General features: G+C 30.4%; 1 protein-coding gene across 15 annotated transcripts in view; it reads left to right on the top strand.

The window, feature by feature from the left end:
* The window catches only part of LOC115874105 (coiled-coil domain-containing protein CG32809), a 278,991-nt gene that overhangs the window by 171,948 nt on the left and 89,299 nt on the right, over positions 1–17,744 (top strand). The window lies entirely within an intron of this gene.

Raw genomic sequence — 17,744 nt, 5'->3', positions numbered from 1 at the left:
TACTGATATTCTTTTGAAAGGTATATTAACCAAGGAAAAAAGAGGGTGACCTACAATAGGAAAGGATATCCCAGCATTATAAAATCAACCTTTAATCTTGTATTTTTGCGTTTGACAAATAAGTTATGAATATTTGTCAGTGACAAGGATTATAGCAGTAAACCTCGAAATGAAATATTCTTTCTCTATTGTGATGTTGCATGCGCATCAGATCATATTATGGCATTTGTTATGTAGTAAAATCAATGCAGTTTCTCATATTACGCTTCGTACTACCTGGTTTCCTTTTTAAACCAAAACGCAACTTATCAAAACGAGAGTATTTTATGTCAAACGGCGACGCAGAAAAATGCCGCGCGATGTCGCAATTTCGTCTACGGCAATTCCTATTCGACCTACATACCTATCTCGATGTCGTTGCGCGGTTTATGTCTAAGATAAAAATTCATAGAGCTACATATTATATACAGATACGTAGTCCGCATTATGCATTTCAGAGATGGAGAAAATGTAAACAAGTGCAGATTTACCGCAATTTCCCATCAGGCTGATGGAAAGAGCTTCAAGCAATTAAGAAAGTAAACAGTAGGGATTTTGTTTACGTTCTCAAAGTTTAATTTAAAAATATGATCTATGGTACTTACAGGAATAGTAAGAGAGCCCACATAATTCTAAATGGAGATTTTCTCGATCGTCATGGGGATTTAATATTGTGAAACGGTCACGTCATGGATCACTGAGCGATCCCTTCTTAACAAATACCGGAGTTAGGCAGGGATGTGTTTTAGCACCTCTACTATTCAACATATTTATGACAACGCTCTCCATTATAGTGGACAGCAAACAGGAAGGAGGATTGAGAATTAAATACATCAGATACAACGCGACGGCGCGGCGCACTGTTCAATATAAAAAGACTCAGAGCAAAATACATACAAAATTCATCACAGAACTCCAATATGCTGATGACTGTGCTCTAGTTAGTTGCCAAAACATTACAGCAATTACAAGAAATGTTAAACCTATGGGCATAAAAAGCTTTGGGCTTAAGCTGAACATCGACAAAACTAAAATCATGTGCACTCCCTTCGAAGATCACAACAATGCTATAAAAATCGCAGTAGAACTATTGGAATATGTAGCGGATTTCAATTATCTTGGCAGTTTGATTTCGGAAAAAGCCACAATCGTCTCTAAAATTCAGGATTAGCAGCGTCTTAAGAGCATTCTGGAAATTAAAAGACAGGGTTTTCTACAATCATGACTTGAGCACAAAAACGAAACTTGCAGTATACCGAGCAATAATAATCCCCACCATGTTATATGGAAGAGAAACCTGGGACACATGAACGCATCAAACAAGTTTGAACCTTAGAACACTCTTTAGAATCAAATGGTTCCACCATATCTCAAACGTATCGGTCCTTGAAAAACCTAACCGCGAGAGCGTTGAAGTCGTGATTACAAAATCCCGCTTAAGATGGGCTGGTCACGTATTCAGAATGCCAGAAAACCGCCTACCAAAAGCTCTGCTTTATGGTGAGCTTGTAGATGGTAAGAGAATACCGGGTGGACACAAGGATATTTTCCACGAAAATTTAAAGGTGATAAACATGCAGAATGAGTGGGCACAAAAGACCACAATTAAGAAGAATTGTAAACTCAGTTGAGATTTTCGAATGTCCGAAGTGCAGAGGAGAGATAAAATCGCGTATCGGGCTTTTTAGTCACAGAAAAGCTCATGAAAGAAAACGCCTTGCGTGACCATCTCCTGATGCGTGTAAGATACTCGTCAGCGAGTAATGGCAGTATGTATGTATGTATGCATTGTGAAAATTAAATGCTAAAAAAAAGAAAGGTTATATCATGATTTATGTTCTTTTACTGGTCAATTTATAAATATAGGAAGATTGCTTTTATAATAAAACAATAATTTCTTTATAAATTATTGTAGATTCGTTATTATAATCGAAAGGAATGGTAGACTGAACTTTGAAAGTTTATAATTAAATAATAATTAATGTATTCGGTTAATTGTGAATATAGAACAAAAATTGTTAGTAGATATATCTGCTGTAAAAGTTTTAATTATAAAAAGAGTTTGTAATGAAGCTTGTTATTTTTAATTACCAATTAAAACTAGACCGTTTTTAGAGAAATATATAATTATTGCTGGAGATGAAAGCGAATAAATAAATGTTAGCTCCTGTTCGAGTATGATTAAGTTTTATTCCATTATAAAATATTTGCGTTAATGAATTTTGTTCGTGAATTTAAATTACTAAAAATCTTATATACAGGGTGTTCTAATGTTCCGTGGACATAGAACATTTTGATATCAAAATAAGATAATTGGACAGAATTAACATCTATATAAAAGTGCTTCGTTTGTCTGGTTAGAGGAGATCAAATTTCTCATGTCAAAGAACTCCCAGACACCAACTTTCATCCAAATATTGACATTACTTCAGAAATTATTTGGAAAAAATCGAAATAAAAATGAAACTTCTACACCCTGTATCTTCGAAACTATATACGCATTTTAGGACATACATTTTTATGAACTTTTTTACATATCTTTATCTGCAGACTATGCTGCCAAAGTTTCCGGAATACAGTTCGGACCACCCTGTATAGTTTAGTTATAATATTGCAACACAGGTAGCAGATTAAATTTAGGAGAACGAAAACCCACAAAAAAATTCAGTGGTTCTCAAAATTTAAGCAAAAAATCATGTTTTTTTTTTCATTCACTTTCAAAGTAAAACATTCATTTTCAAAGTAAAATATCTCGGTTATTTTGGACTTTTTGAAAAACGGCGAAGAGCAAATACGTTTCTCTTATCGAGATCTACCAGCCCTGTGAAAATATCTGCACTTATTTAAGCCTCACCCTGTATAGTAGGCTAAGATAAAATCGCAGGTCATTCTGTTTAAGAATTGAGCCAGATAATTGTACCATTTTTCTCTCTGGTCGACAAATAAGCGGGGAATTTCCCAATAGGACGCGGGCCTTTCAAAAATGGTACTAGATAAAAATCGATTGAACAAGTTGATTCAAAATATCGAAACACTAATTTAAATACCTCATTTAATTAGACGTCAATTTGATTTTATTTGACTGCATTTACAGTGCGCCAAGAAAAGAATGTTTGAAATTGTATTGCTGAATGTTGAACTCGTTAATCTAGAATTTATCGGTTTCACATATTTAATGAGTGACAAAGAATTTTGATTTAACGTTTAAAATTAATCCTAATTTTCATATTTCTTTCATTTATTTCAAAACTAATATCACCTCTTGTTTTTTTTCGTCTGACGCAAGGTTTTTGCTTAAAAAATTGAGGCTTTCCAGCATTAGGGCTGGAAGGAAAATAAGAGATCCAACAAGAAATGCATTTAATACAAAAAAGACAAAAAAAAAGTATCATATTTTATAAAAATATCTATAATAACATGAGAATTATTATGAAAAAAAAAATCTTTTAGGGCATACTTTCATACAAAGTTTTTATTTAATGTATATGCAATACTCACCCCGTTAAATATATACATGTTTTTAAGGAACACCCTCTATAAGTTGACCTATAACCAAACCAAATCTTTATGAAAAAATATCAATATTCGTTGTATTACGTTTTTATTTAAATCTGAGGCAACAGTTTCAATAAACGGCATCAAAAAAATCTTCCAATATGAAAATGACGAAGAAAGAATTATAATTCTGGAATCTGATTCTGCCATATTGAATTCCGTGCCGTTTGTCCACTGTTGAAAATTCCATAAATTGAATATAAATTTGGAATTTTTAGCTGTCCGTTGGGTAGTGTTGAATAATGCATGAGAACAATTTTGGAATAAAAAAGGAATATTTATCCTGACATAAGACTTGTATAAAGGCAATTACTAGACGTTTGTTATTGAAGAATTATTTTATGTTATTGAAGGAATTTGACAATTCCACAAGGTGTATTTATTTTTATATTTTGCTTATGTGATGGTGGATATTTTAGTTTTTAATTTAAAGAGGCTCAAAAGTCAAATAAGTTAGTTAAATATTACTTAAAATATAATCAAAATCGGCTCATTAGAACAAAATATATTGATTACAGTTGAGGGTTGGAACCTTTGGTGAACCCAGCCCAAGTAAAAACTTTACTTTTGCACTGGAGGCGCCTTTTGCTAACCATGTTTGCATCATCAGCAGATGATTAAAACTAAACTAGAGTTTTTTTCAAGCACACTTTTCAGACTAAGCTCGTATACGCATTTTTACACAAAATATATTTAGTGACAATTTCTGAATATATTATAGTTATATTTTTTATCTTCTTCTTAAAGTGCCTATCCTCTTTGGATGTTGGCTACTAACTGCCGTTCTGAACAAAGCTGTTATTATTTTTTATACAATACGATAAAATTGTATTTTATCGTGGACCGAAAAGATTAATTAATTAATTTAATTAATTAATTTCGGGAGACGATGATGATTCATAGTACACCGGACCGTGTCCGAGCCGGGCACGTTCCGTGAAGTAGACACCGAGCCACGTCCGATCCTTCTGTATATGCAACTCCGAGTTGATAACGGGGTTCGTATTAGTTCCGAGTATATTAGAAAACACAACCCCATAGAGGCACGAAGATTTAATACGAACAATGCCAAAGTTCTCGCAATTGGAATTGGTACCAATTGCAGTTGATGAATAAAGAACAACACCTGCAGGGGAAACACCTGCTCAAAGGGAAAGATGAAGGACCTATCTTCTTCATTACATCCTTTCACTGTCCAGTTTTACGCATACCCTGTCGTCAAATATTGCTGTAAGATTCACTAATACCTACTACAGACATGATAAAAAGTGTATTTTGTTTATATCATGACTGCAGATTGCAGTCGGGGCCCATGAAAAGTACATTCATGCTTTCCGCAACGTGGCGGGAACGGAGCGGATCCGAGAAAAAGATGTACGCCGACATTTCTGTGACGGGGCACGGACGAGTTCCGGCGAAGCTCGGATCGTGCTCGGCCTGGCATGAATGTTTATGTGTAAAGAACACTTGAATGTTTGGCCGTGTCTTCACCAACGCACGGCTCGGGCCCGTCACGGTATAGCGTGAAGCATCCTTAATGCAATTTTATCGTTTTAAAAAATATTCAGAAATTATTATTTCAAGGAATTTATTACGAGTAGAAAAAATATTGTACTGGGTTGACGTTGGTTTCTATGTAATTTGACAAATAAATAAAGCTGTCTCTTTAGTTGTCAGTTTTGAGTCAATATTTTTTAATTTTCTTTCGTGTCGATTGCTAATTGAATTGCAGCCAGAAATGGCTCAAAACGAAATAAGTAAATTGCCAACAGATATTCAGGCCGAGGCGACAAACGGCATATCCAAACTACTTACTACTTACATTTAAATCCCGAATAACTTATGAAAAGGAATACAAATTTTTTCAAAAATGGAAGCAATTAAAAACCGTGCGAGATGAAATAAAGTTTTTAACCTATTCTCGCTGTTAAAGTATCATTTAATCTACCCTTGTGGTTAAAGTACTATTTTATCTATTATTTTTGATAGATATAAGACAATTTTATAAGTTGCTATGGAAAAAATAATTTTATTCAACAAACGAAAATTATATCACATTAAAAAAATAGTTTAAAAGTTACAGTGATAAATGATAACATTTTAACACAACTATGCAAAATTTACACGTTGCACCATACAGCCTTAGCCTTTATTTATGTATGTATATGTGTTTACTGCCTTAAAAAGTCATTAACACTGTTTCTCGTTCCAAAAAGCCGTTAATAAATAAAGAAACCAAATTTAAATATTCTTTACAACCGCCATACACCAGCCGTCATATTTTGATTGTATAATTGTGCCCCCTGGCATTCACACTTGCACTCGATTGCGAAAATTTCAAGCAATCTCTGATATAGCATTAAATCCACTTTTTATTGCATTGTCCAAACTTTGTTAACCATATATTTACGTTATCGCTTTAATAGAACTGTCTTGGTGTAAGTTGATTGTTTTTTTCGCTCTCATAGGCAATTATTTTGTAAAATTGTACGCAAAAACTAATTGTATTTTATTTAGCAACTAATGCTGTACACACAATTTGCATTTATAATAAAAAAGCTGAATAATTATTTGTCTTATATAAATGTGAATATGGTATTTTGTGATTTTTGCTGTGTATTATTTTTTTTTTATTTTTATATGTTACTATATTTTTTATCTAAATATTACTAGAAAATAAGTTTATAATATTATAACAAGCTTTTTCATTGTGGCTCACCCCCTATAACTCTTTTATTTTTTCAGATAAAAAAACGAAGTTTGGTATGTTAGTATATGACATAAATTAAGATTGATTGACGTATTCAATTGTTTTTGGTCACTTCCTGTTTCACCGGAAATGACTACAACTTTTGATTTTTAAATTACACCCTCGGTATTTTATTTTTACTTTATTCGATAGAAATGACACTCTGAATAGAATGACATAGGTATAATTTGTCAACTTTTGACATTTTCCCATATGGTTTATTTGAAATTATAACATGCGGCTCATAACGACAATTTGACTCAAAATGCCAAGTGTGTGGTACCAAATTATTCGTAAAAAAATGTTTTTTTCCAAATATGAGAATGCCTCAGCCTAACCTAACCACCCTTGTTCTATTTGAAAAATTTGAGATATGATTAAAAATATGATTTGGGCATATTTTCACCGGCCAGGACTAGTGATGTTGGTAGCGAATATTTCCATTCGAATTTTGCAGGAAATTTCAGAAATTTCCGAAATATTCGGTCCCAAAGTCGCGAATATTCGCAAAAATCCTAATTTTGCAAGAAATTTCTTTTCAAAATTCAAGACATTGAACAACTACTCCAGAACCACTAGAACCCGTAGAGGTAGAGGTCCATCCTTCAGAATCAGAACCAGATGATACATTAAATATACCTACCTGATTTGGAAATAAAAACTGACGAAGACAGTACTACTACTACTACTACTACTATACTACCCTATGAAGATGGGACCAGCTCGGCGCCTGAAAGTATTCCGGAATAGAATAATTCAGTTATTTGTGTTTTACGCTTTTTAAATTTATATCTCGTGCTTTTTTGTTTTTTTTTAAGTTCATAGTCATAGTTCATGGTTTATGTACAAAGTACAAATGTTACGAAATAGTTTTTGTTATATGTTATGTTTATGACTTTTAGGAGTTCGGGGGTTTATTAAAAATATAACAACTAATATTATGTTTATTGTTTTTTTTTTCCACTTACATGTTGGTATCAAATGTCTATCTAATTTGTTCATTGTATCAACAAAAAATATGTAAAATATGTAAAATATGTAAAATTGTAAAATTTCATAAAATTTCATAAATTTCCTGCAACAATCAAAAGTTTCCGAAATATTAACATCACTAGCCAGGACAAGACACGAAAAACATCAAACGATCAAATCGATTTTTCCAAGGCCCCTTGATTAAAAATTAGTGTTTTTAACACAGCCATGTCACTCTGAAAATGTCAGAAGTTGACATAAGATAAGAGTGTCTTTTTCTATCGAATAAAGTAAAAATATATAGAGAGTGCCATTTAAAAATCAATAGTTGTAGTCATTTCCGGTGAAACAGGAAATGACCAAAAACAATTGAATACGTCAATCAATCCTAATTTATGTCATATGCAAACATACCAAATTTCTTAAATCTTAATAGCTCTATTATATTTTGAAAAGTACAGTAGGTTTAATAATAATTTTAGCATTAAAGGAATGCTTTTGCTTTTGATCCTATCGTAATCAACAAACCTATGAAATAGTGTTTATTGTTTTTGAAATGTCCACTATCTTTGAAAAGTCATGTTAGTTGTTTGTTTGCAGTTACTCTAGCAGAGAGGGTCTTAAAATAATTTCTAGTTTTAAATTTCTTGCTACGGAGCTTACGGAATCCCACTGCAGGAATTTTTGTACATACAATATTACACCAATTTTTGACTTCCCTTCTGGCCACTTTAATAATCTTTAGATCTTTTTAAATACATAAAGTTTTTACAGTTTCAGAGATATCAATCAATAAATAAAAAAATATTTTTTTCAGCCTTTTAAAAAAATATATTAAAAATACAAGAACTGTCCTGAAATCAAAACTATATTAGGAGTTTACTTTCGATGGTCTGTACTTACTTTGCTATAAATATCGTAATCTTAAATCATACAGGGTGTACAAAATTCTACGCCATTCTTTCTAAAATATAAAATAATTTTTCTTCATTATTTTAAATGGAGCACCTTGTATATTATTCTTTTAATAGATGGAGAATTAAAAAATGAACATTTTTTTCTATTTAGAGTATTTCAAAATGTTTAACAGCTTGGCAGATACTCGCGGTATTATTTCATAATATGCCTCTTTCAACGGTAAAATACGAGAGAAAAATCATTGGGTGGCTTTGATAAAAGTTTACTATGGAAAATGCCATATAAAATATAAAACCGCGAATATCTGCGAAACCGTTAAAATTTTTGAAATACTAAATATAAAAAATGTTCATTTTTTAATTCTCCATTTGAGTGTTAATAAAAAATCCAGTAAATCCAGTGTTACTATTAAACAAATATTTTGTTTTTAAGTTTTGTATTTCAGGAGCTACATTCCAAGAAGATTCCTGAAATAAGTTTCATTCCAGTGCAGCATATAATTAAACAAGTTTTAAATCATACGCATTCCTTCGCAATGCAATACATTCACCTTGCACGCGAACAACAAAAAATAATTTTATCTCGTCAATTTCATTAAGAAAGACGCCGTTACGTAAAAAATAATCACTTTCACTCCGCTGTGATTGATCACTGCACGATCAAAATTATGCTCCGTAACTCTTACGGACTTTTAACGGTATATATTTGTGACACTCCCAGTATTATAAACGACACACACAATGCCGGTTTCCAGATAAGCCCCGATTTAGTGCGAATTTATTTTTTAATAAGTTCTTGAGCAATATGAATTAAATAACCTAGATATGGTATGGCGATTAATCTTGGAGTGATTAAGAAATATATTAAGTTGCTTTGGACAAATAAATCCATCGTGGTTAATGAACGCTATAAATAATACAGGATGAGTCTTAAATAAGTGCAAATATTTTAGGGGTAGTATATTCGACCCCAGAAACACGATTATGAGGTTTTATTCCAAATTCGTGAATTTTTTTCTTTCTCATGAATTTGGAGTTGGAAATTGGAAAAAAAATTGATAATTTTTTTAGTTTTTAGTTAAAAACAAAATTGCTTAATAATATGGCAACATAGGTAGTAGATTAAATTTACAAGAAAGAAAATCTAGAAAAGATCCAGTAGTTCAAAGTAAAATAACTCTAAAACTAACTATTTTGGACTTATTTGAAAAACGGTAAAGGAAAAATATGTTTCTTTTATCGAGATCAACCAGCCCCGAAAATATCTGCACTTATTTAAGGCTCATCCTGTATAGTGTGATTATGCGGAGTGATCAATAATGTCAGAAGTAATAATTTTTTTAGTTTTTAGTTAAAAACAAAATTTCTTAATAATATGGCAACATAGGTAGTACATTAAATTTACAAGAAAGAAAATCTAGAAAAGATCCAGTAGTTCAAAGTAAAATAACTCTAAAACTAACTATTTTGGACTTATTTGAAAAACGGTAAAGGAAAAATATGTTTCTTTTATCCAGATCAACCAGCTCTGAAAATATCTGCACTTATTTAAGGCTCATCCTGTATAGTGTGATTATGCGGAGTGATCAATAATGTCAGAAGTAATAGCTACATTGCAATTAAAGCTAACATAGCTACATTCCATGGTAGCTATTGGTTCCATGTTCCATGGTTGATTTTCCTTTGAAAAGTATTTCTTTAAAACATATTTTAATTTCTGCTTTCTCTAATGTTCTAGACAATATTTTCTCATTTTCTCACAAAAGAAATCAAGTCAAATTGAAATATTAACTTATAAGTTATAAATTTCCTTCAAATAAAAAACGGATTGTACAAAAAACTGGTGCGCTATCGAGATAAGAAGCTTAGAGATCTAATTAATTGCTTATTACAAAGTGAAAACTCTCGCTAAATGCAACAAAATATTGCAACGAATTGGCAGATTAAAATATTTATTTATGATTATTCTATATATGCGGTTACTTTTTATAATTTAATCCCTAACAGCCGTTTTATATTCCCATATGTGAATATATTAGATTTCTTTAAGTAGATATACTTTCAATTATTAATATCCAATATACTAAAAATCTTTATAGAAAAAAATTGTATTATTCCTAAATGTATTTTTGTTCATGTCGACTCTCATTGGTATTAATTCAAACTTACAACTGGATCGACTATCCTTTTCAAAAAGTCTTATAACTTGGAGACTAAACCCTCTATAGTATAGCTATGTCAAAATGGCCTATAATTGATAGCTACCGAACGGTATTTTCTTTCCTGCCTTATTATCTCTTCTATGCAATAATATATTGTTATTTCAGCCTAGAACATTATAGCATCCTTAGTTAGGCTTACAGGAAAAGCTATTCTATAGACTTACAATTAACCAAAAACAACAAAAAAAGTGTTTATACAGGGTTGTTCATCACATACGACACGGGGTATTGTAGCTAAACGATGAGATTTTTACAAATTGTAAGTTTTGGGTTCGATGAAGGACTATTAGAGGTATAATTTAAAAATAATTTTACAAGATACATAGTGTCCCAAATAAGTAAAAAATATCAAAGTTGTATTTTTTTAAATCGAACACCCTGTATATTATTACATTTTTAGTTTCTACGATTAAAATAAAGGTAAATTTGATTAAGATTTATTATACTTAAACCTTACCGTTTTTGAAATATTTTCAATTTTGTGAAATTGCAGTAAAAATTTTAAGGCTTCATTTCTCCAAGGGTATCAGAGTTTTTAATACTAAATATTTACTGAAGTTTATTTACTGATCAGTTATTGTGTTGCATAATAAAAATAATACTACCTTATACAGAGTGTCTAAAAATTTATTTTAAATAATTATTAGCTTCAAACGGCAATAACTTGTTTAATTTAAATGAAACACCCTGTATATTTTATGAGAATCAGATGCACAATTTAATTGTCTATCAAATTATATTATACCATTTTTACCTATCTCTTTAAGTTTCCGTAGAAAATGCATTTTCTTGTAATTTAGAACTTATTTATCAATATACCCATGGACTATTGACATTTTAGGTTATTTTTAAAGATGTACCAAATTTTTAAAGAGTACAGATACTAATATTGTCGATATAATTCGTTTATTTCATTCAAAAAATAAAAAAAAACTGTTTAAATATTTGTTAAAGAGGACCAATTAATATGATTCCAGTATTCAAACTACATTAACTGACTGTTTGAGTTGATTAATAATAATTGCTCCAAATACTAAAAAACTGAATTTTGTATGGGCATTAGACAGTGTGATAAAAAGTAACACCTTAAAAATGATATTTCATTTTTTAATAAATGCTTATTTATAACAACAAAGACTTTAATTTGATAACTTATTATTATATTGATTTCCGACTCAAAAATCCACATTTATTTATAATAATTTATTAACGAACACAATTAAATATGTCATTAATTAGTATATGGGCGGAAATAATGGTGTTATATTTAATTAATGGTATACTCTTTTATAAAGATTTAAATAGTTTTCTTTTTGCATACAAATGGGCTAGTAATATTATCGTTTTGCTAAAAACGATAATATTACTAGTCTGTACATTTTGTACATTTATTGCTTTAAAAACAATCAAAATGTCAATATTCCATGGATATATTGATAAATGAGTTCTAAATTATAAAAAAAATGCATTTTCTACGAAAACTTGAAGGGATAGGTAAAAAATGGTATAATACAATTTGAGAGACAATTAAATTGTGCATCTGATTCTCATAAAATATACAGGGTGTTCTATTTAAATTAAATAAGTTATTGCCGTTTGAAGCTAGTAATTATTTAAAATAAATTTTTAGACACTCTGTATAAGGTAGTATTATTTTTATTATTGCAACACAATAACTGATCAATAAATAAACTTCATTAAATATTTAGTATTAAAAACATTGATACCCTTGGAGAAATGAAGCTTTAAAATTTTTACTGCAATTTCACAAAATTGAAAAATATTTCAAAAACGGTAAGGTTTAAGTATAATAAACCTTAATCAAATTTACCTTTATTTTAATCGTAGAAACTAAAATGTAATAATAACAGGGTGTTCCATTTAAAAAAATACAACTTTGATATTTTTTATTTATTTGGGATACTCTGTATCTTGTAAAAATATTTTTAAATTGTAGCTCTAATAGTCCTTCAACGAACCCCAAACTTACAATTTGTAAAAATCTCATCGTTTAGCTACAATACTCCGTGTCGTATGTGGTGAACAACTCTGTAGAATTAGTAAATATGGTATGTAATTTTGTATACATCAACGTGGTTATAGTATTAAAATTTATAATAACAAACTGATAATTGCATTCAATGATAATTTAAATAATATAATGGATTTTTATAACAATGTAATAGAAAAACTGAGCAAAAAAAGATTTTCTCAGATGTGTTTCCTATTGCAAAACTCGTCTGCAACATTTTCACAAAAGATTACGTTAAAATACATAATTCATCTGTGAAATAAAGAGTCGCCTTCTTATATCCTTGTAGTTTTATTTTATTATTATTTTTATTATGAACACATGATCATTTTCTACACCATTTACATATAGAACAATTGCAGTATATTTTATTAATCACTCTTCTAAGGAATTAATTAATAAATCTTTTAACCGCGCTTCTAGAATGACTATGTAATAAATCCATTGTGTCAACTCTTCTTTATGGTAATTTAATATTTCTATGAAGAATAAAAATAAATTAGTATATTTTTTTTAGAAAATGCAAAACGACTAAAATAAACCAATACAAACTCTAACAAATAAAAAAATAGTATGATTTGTGTTTTTTTATATACCCCTTACTGACCACTGCGCATTGTCATTGGTAGATATGTCAATGCGACAGTGGCGTGTATACAGAGTCGGTCACAGGGTGAAACGCTATACAGGGTCGGTCATAAACTCGTGATACACCGTAATACTCGTGAAAGTTTAATTTTTTAAAAGTGAACCTCTATATATTATTGCTTAAATTCTTCCTTCAATTATAGCAAATATCGAGATACTCATAATGATAATACCTCAAGCCAACCGTTTCCGAGCTATTGACTTTTGAAAATATCACTTAAACAATTCGATTTAATTAATTTCCATGTGTCCAATTTCATTTAACAATGTCATTCTGCGGGAACTGTGATACTTCATAATATTTGACATTAGTTTTCAAGTTAGCATTTGTAGATGTATAAAATGAGAATATATCAAGTCTGGAAATTACAAAAATTTCGTTTAACATCTCATAATCAAAACTTCATGATTCTAAAATGATTGAATTTAGCTACATTATGTGTATTACGATTATTGCTTAAAATTGAAGAAAGAATTCAAATATGCAATAATATACAGGGAGGCTGCGTTTAAAAAAGTAAATTTTAATGTGCCACAATTTTATGATCAACTCTGTATACTTAACTTTACTACTAGCTACTAGACATTTATAAACCCTATAACCTATACGTTTTTTTTTAAATGGAAACCATAAAAGCGCCATTTTTTTAGCTTTTTAGCGATATCAGCTATAATATGTATTTCTTCGAAATATTACCCTTGTTTATTACTGAGTAATAGCCAACTCTTATAATTTTTTAATTTAATTTCACTTAGTTAGCCATGGGAACAAGTTCAATCGTCTCTGCTCTCAGAAATGTGAAACTGTCATATATAAACTTTGTAAATTAAACAAAAATTGTAAATATGAATTTTTCAAATGAAGAAAACGTTGACCGGTGAACGTTATTTCCTTTTTTTAGAAAAGTTAAATTTAGATACTCGCGCTTCCCTTTTGGAAACTCACTCTGTATATTAGTTGAAATAGGATATTTAAATAGAACATTAATTTTAAGGCATTTCACAAAAATCAAAAATAGTCCCTGTAAATCTTAGAAGTTTCTTACCATTCTGGTGAATGCGCCAGGTTTTTCTTAATTTCAGACAAAGAAAAACTACCAATATTATTACTTTTATTCTCATTTAATATTGTTAAGACACAGCAACATTTTGGTTTAATTTTACATAATATTCTTAACACTTACATCACTACTTTTTTATACAAAAGACACTTAAATTGAGTATGTACGTATAATGTGTTTCAGTATATCATTAGATTAATAATACGTTCAACAAATACAAAAAAAATATTTAGCTGAACAGGAACAATTAAGTACTGGAATATTTATAATATTATTACTGGTAAGCTGAGGAATGCTTTTTAAAGTACAATGCAACATAAGAGGTATTAAAGATAGTATAGCTGAAAAATCAGGCTACATCACTAATATTTTTTTGATTTGGGATTCTTTAAGTTTAAAGCCAATTTATACCCAAGTTCCGGTCTTCTATCGTTTCCTTTAACCAAGTCATTTACTTCATCTGATCTTGCTAGAATTCCATGGTTATTTAGGACGTTGCTCTTTGTTTTTTCGATGTCTAGAAGATCCACTCCCCTGCAGCAATCATCTAGGAGAATGGTACGAAAACCGCTGACAATGGCATCTGCGGCTGTAGCACCTAAAAGTGACATCAAAAAAAACTAGAACCAGGAGAATAAAAATAGTTATTTTTTATACAAGACGATAAAATACCATTTTAAATTATTGGTCTTCATTTATCAAATTAATTTCGGGAGAAATTATTTCGATAATTCATTTATCGAATTAATTGGAGACAGAAATGGCTCAAAACGAAATATTTTTACGAAATTTTACGAAAAAATTTATTTACCAACGCATACGTCGTATGCAATTCCACAAACGTAGACATCAGTGATGTTTCTCACTTTTAACTGTGTCTCAAGTTTGGTGTCTGATAATTTTGAATTGTCCCAAAAGGCTGAGTAGGAATCTATTTCTGGATTAGTGCCTTTGTAGATTTTTACAGCGTTTTCGACAACCTAAAAATGAAGAGAACATTATTTATTTTACCAAAAATGCCAGAAAGAATACAATAACACGAAGAACACTTTGTAGTGGCCGATTTTGATGATTTTTTAAGCAATGTGTAGCTAAATTATTTAACTTTTTAGCCTTTCTTTAAATTAAAAATTAATATCTTCATCTGTCTATTATACGAGGAAAAACGTTGTTATTGGGGCAAAAGTTTAAAATACCCTGTGGAATGTTATGCTAAAGTAAAGTAATTAAAAAAGACTTTATCATCATAATGACTCCATCTTTGAATAAGAAGACTAAGGAAGGAGCACATTGCTATCCATGTATTCATGCATGATGGGCGGAAAAAGCACTCTAGGGTGGGGATCCTTCACAGTTCTGTTTAACGATTCATTTGACACATTTGAATTTGATTTGAAATTTTGTGGATATGTCAGTCTTTACAGAGATTATTTTATGTTATTTATTATTTATTCTACTACTGATAGTTGTACAAAGGTAGTAAATCTAGATGGAAATTGTGGCAGAACTTAAATTAACAGTGACACTATCGCAATTTATCGAAAAATACTCTAAAATAGTTGGTTGTTTAGCGTGCGGTAGATCTCGGGAAAAATTGAGTGAAATAATGGAACAACTTTTCGCTAGTAAGTGACTATATAATATACATACGTGTAGTAAACCGATCATTTATGAAATTCACTTAAATTAACTAAATTATATATTTTTCTTGCATTTTAGCTTTTATTTACTACTTGTCAAAGATCAGATGTCAAAGAATTTTGATACGTTAATTTGACTTACCTACCTGCTTCAGTAGCGTATCGGATATTTGTGTTAATAAATACTTATTATAACTTATCTATTTTTATTAGAATTATATATTTTTATAACAATTTTAATAACTACCAACATTTATTCACAACGTAAAATAAAATAACAAATTATTGAGTCTACCCCACGTCTACCCTACATCATAGTTTTACATTTTTTAAATAAAATTAGAACGGCACTGATAAACCGGAATTTAAGTCGGCCATATTTGAGGCCCATCGCGGTGTACCTAAGATTTTTGATATGCTCCTTCCTTAATCTTCTTCTTCAAAGGTCTCCATAGTTTGTTTTTTATTCTATCTTAATAGTTTTATTTTTATCGGAGATATTGACTTTTGAAGAAGACAGAGAGACATTTATTCGGATTTACACCAATTTAAGCGTTGAAAGCATGCCTGTTGATCCTCATCAACACACCTATCAAATAGTGGTCTTTTTGTTATGTCGGTGTCATTGAACACACATATTATTATTGTTGGTTGGAAGTCATTGATAAAAGAAACATCGGAAACCGACGTTATGCCAGGATTCACGATGGTTTTTGCAGTTCATAGTTCACACAGCATTTTAATGCCACTTTTTCACAATTATTACGGGTTTGAGTAAATAAAATTTAAATTAAACTCAAAAGATAGCAATAATTACATTGAAAATGGAGGCTTTAAACATTTTTCTGTATTTTTTCAACGAGGGCGGTTTAAATTTTTAAAGATTTTATAATTTTTGAAGATTCTGACTTTGACAAGAGAAAATTATTTCTGTTCTTGTTTGTGGCTGTTCTTAACAACCGCTATAGCAGCGCCCTAGAACGTATGCGCTCCAAAACAATTATAAGTTTTGGCGGCAAGCATTCCAATCTAAACTTGTCTCCTACTATTATTAGCTTAATGTATAATTAATTAAAAGAAGTGTGTATATAAAAAGGAATAAAAACTCTATAAATATTTATACAAATCTACATATTATTTCGAATACTTAAAAGTAATAGAATAAAACAACTAAAATACACGTTTTATTTTTTTTCAGGTAAGAATATCGAATATGAACTACATGTACCTACTTCTGGTAAGTTGAAATGATTTTACCTTCAAGTCTTTGTATAATTCACTGCCCCAAGTGTTTTGGACACAGTGTCTAGGCCATAATCTTTGGACTACAGGCGGATCACCATCAAACGTCACTGTATCGTATACTTTAGCGTTTTCTGCTTTTATTGGACTGTCTTCGTGCAGCTTTCGCAAACTAAAAATAAAAAAATGTAAGAAAATGAAACAATTTAACTCTCTACTGTAAATTTATGCCCTAAACTAGGTATAGTGTTCAAATAAACAAGTAAAAGTCTAATTATTTCTAATATTGGACTCTCAATACCTGGTATTTTTCGGACAAATTTAATAATTGAGTAATTTATGGAGATATAAGTAAAAAACTGGTAGTTCACATTGGTCGATGGTTTTCTTCTTTGTACCATGTGTACTACCAGCCATAACCTATGCATGCGAAACCTGGACACTGAAAACAAACCTTATAAGGAAACTGCAGGTCGCACAACGCTCAATGGAACGAAATATGCTGGGAAGACCAAGAAGGACCGTAAAAGAATAGAGTGGACACGACAAAAGACCCAGGTAATAGATGTCATCCACAGAATCAAGTCCCTCAAGTGGCAATGGGTAGGACACCTGGCAAGAAGGTCTGACAACAGATGGAAATTACAGCATGACAACCACGAGGAAT

The sequence above is a fragment of the Sitophilus oryzae genome, unplaced genomic scaffold, assembly GCF_002938485.1.
Source record: "Sitophilus oryzae breed Bouriz unplaced genomic scaffold, Soryzae_2.0 scaffold_1227_pilon_pilon, whole genome shotgun sequence".
NCBI classification, from domain to species: domain Eukaryota; kingdom Metazoa; phylum Arthropoda; class Insecta; order Coleoptera; family Curculionidae; genus Sitophilus; species Sitophilus oryzae.
Note: the sequence above shows the minus strand (reverse complement) of the source record. Positions and strands in the feature narration are given on the sequence as shown.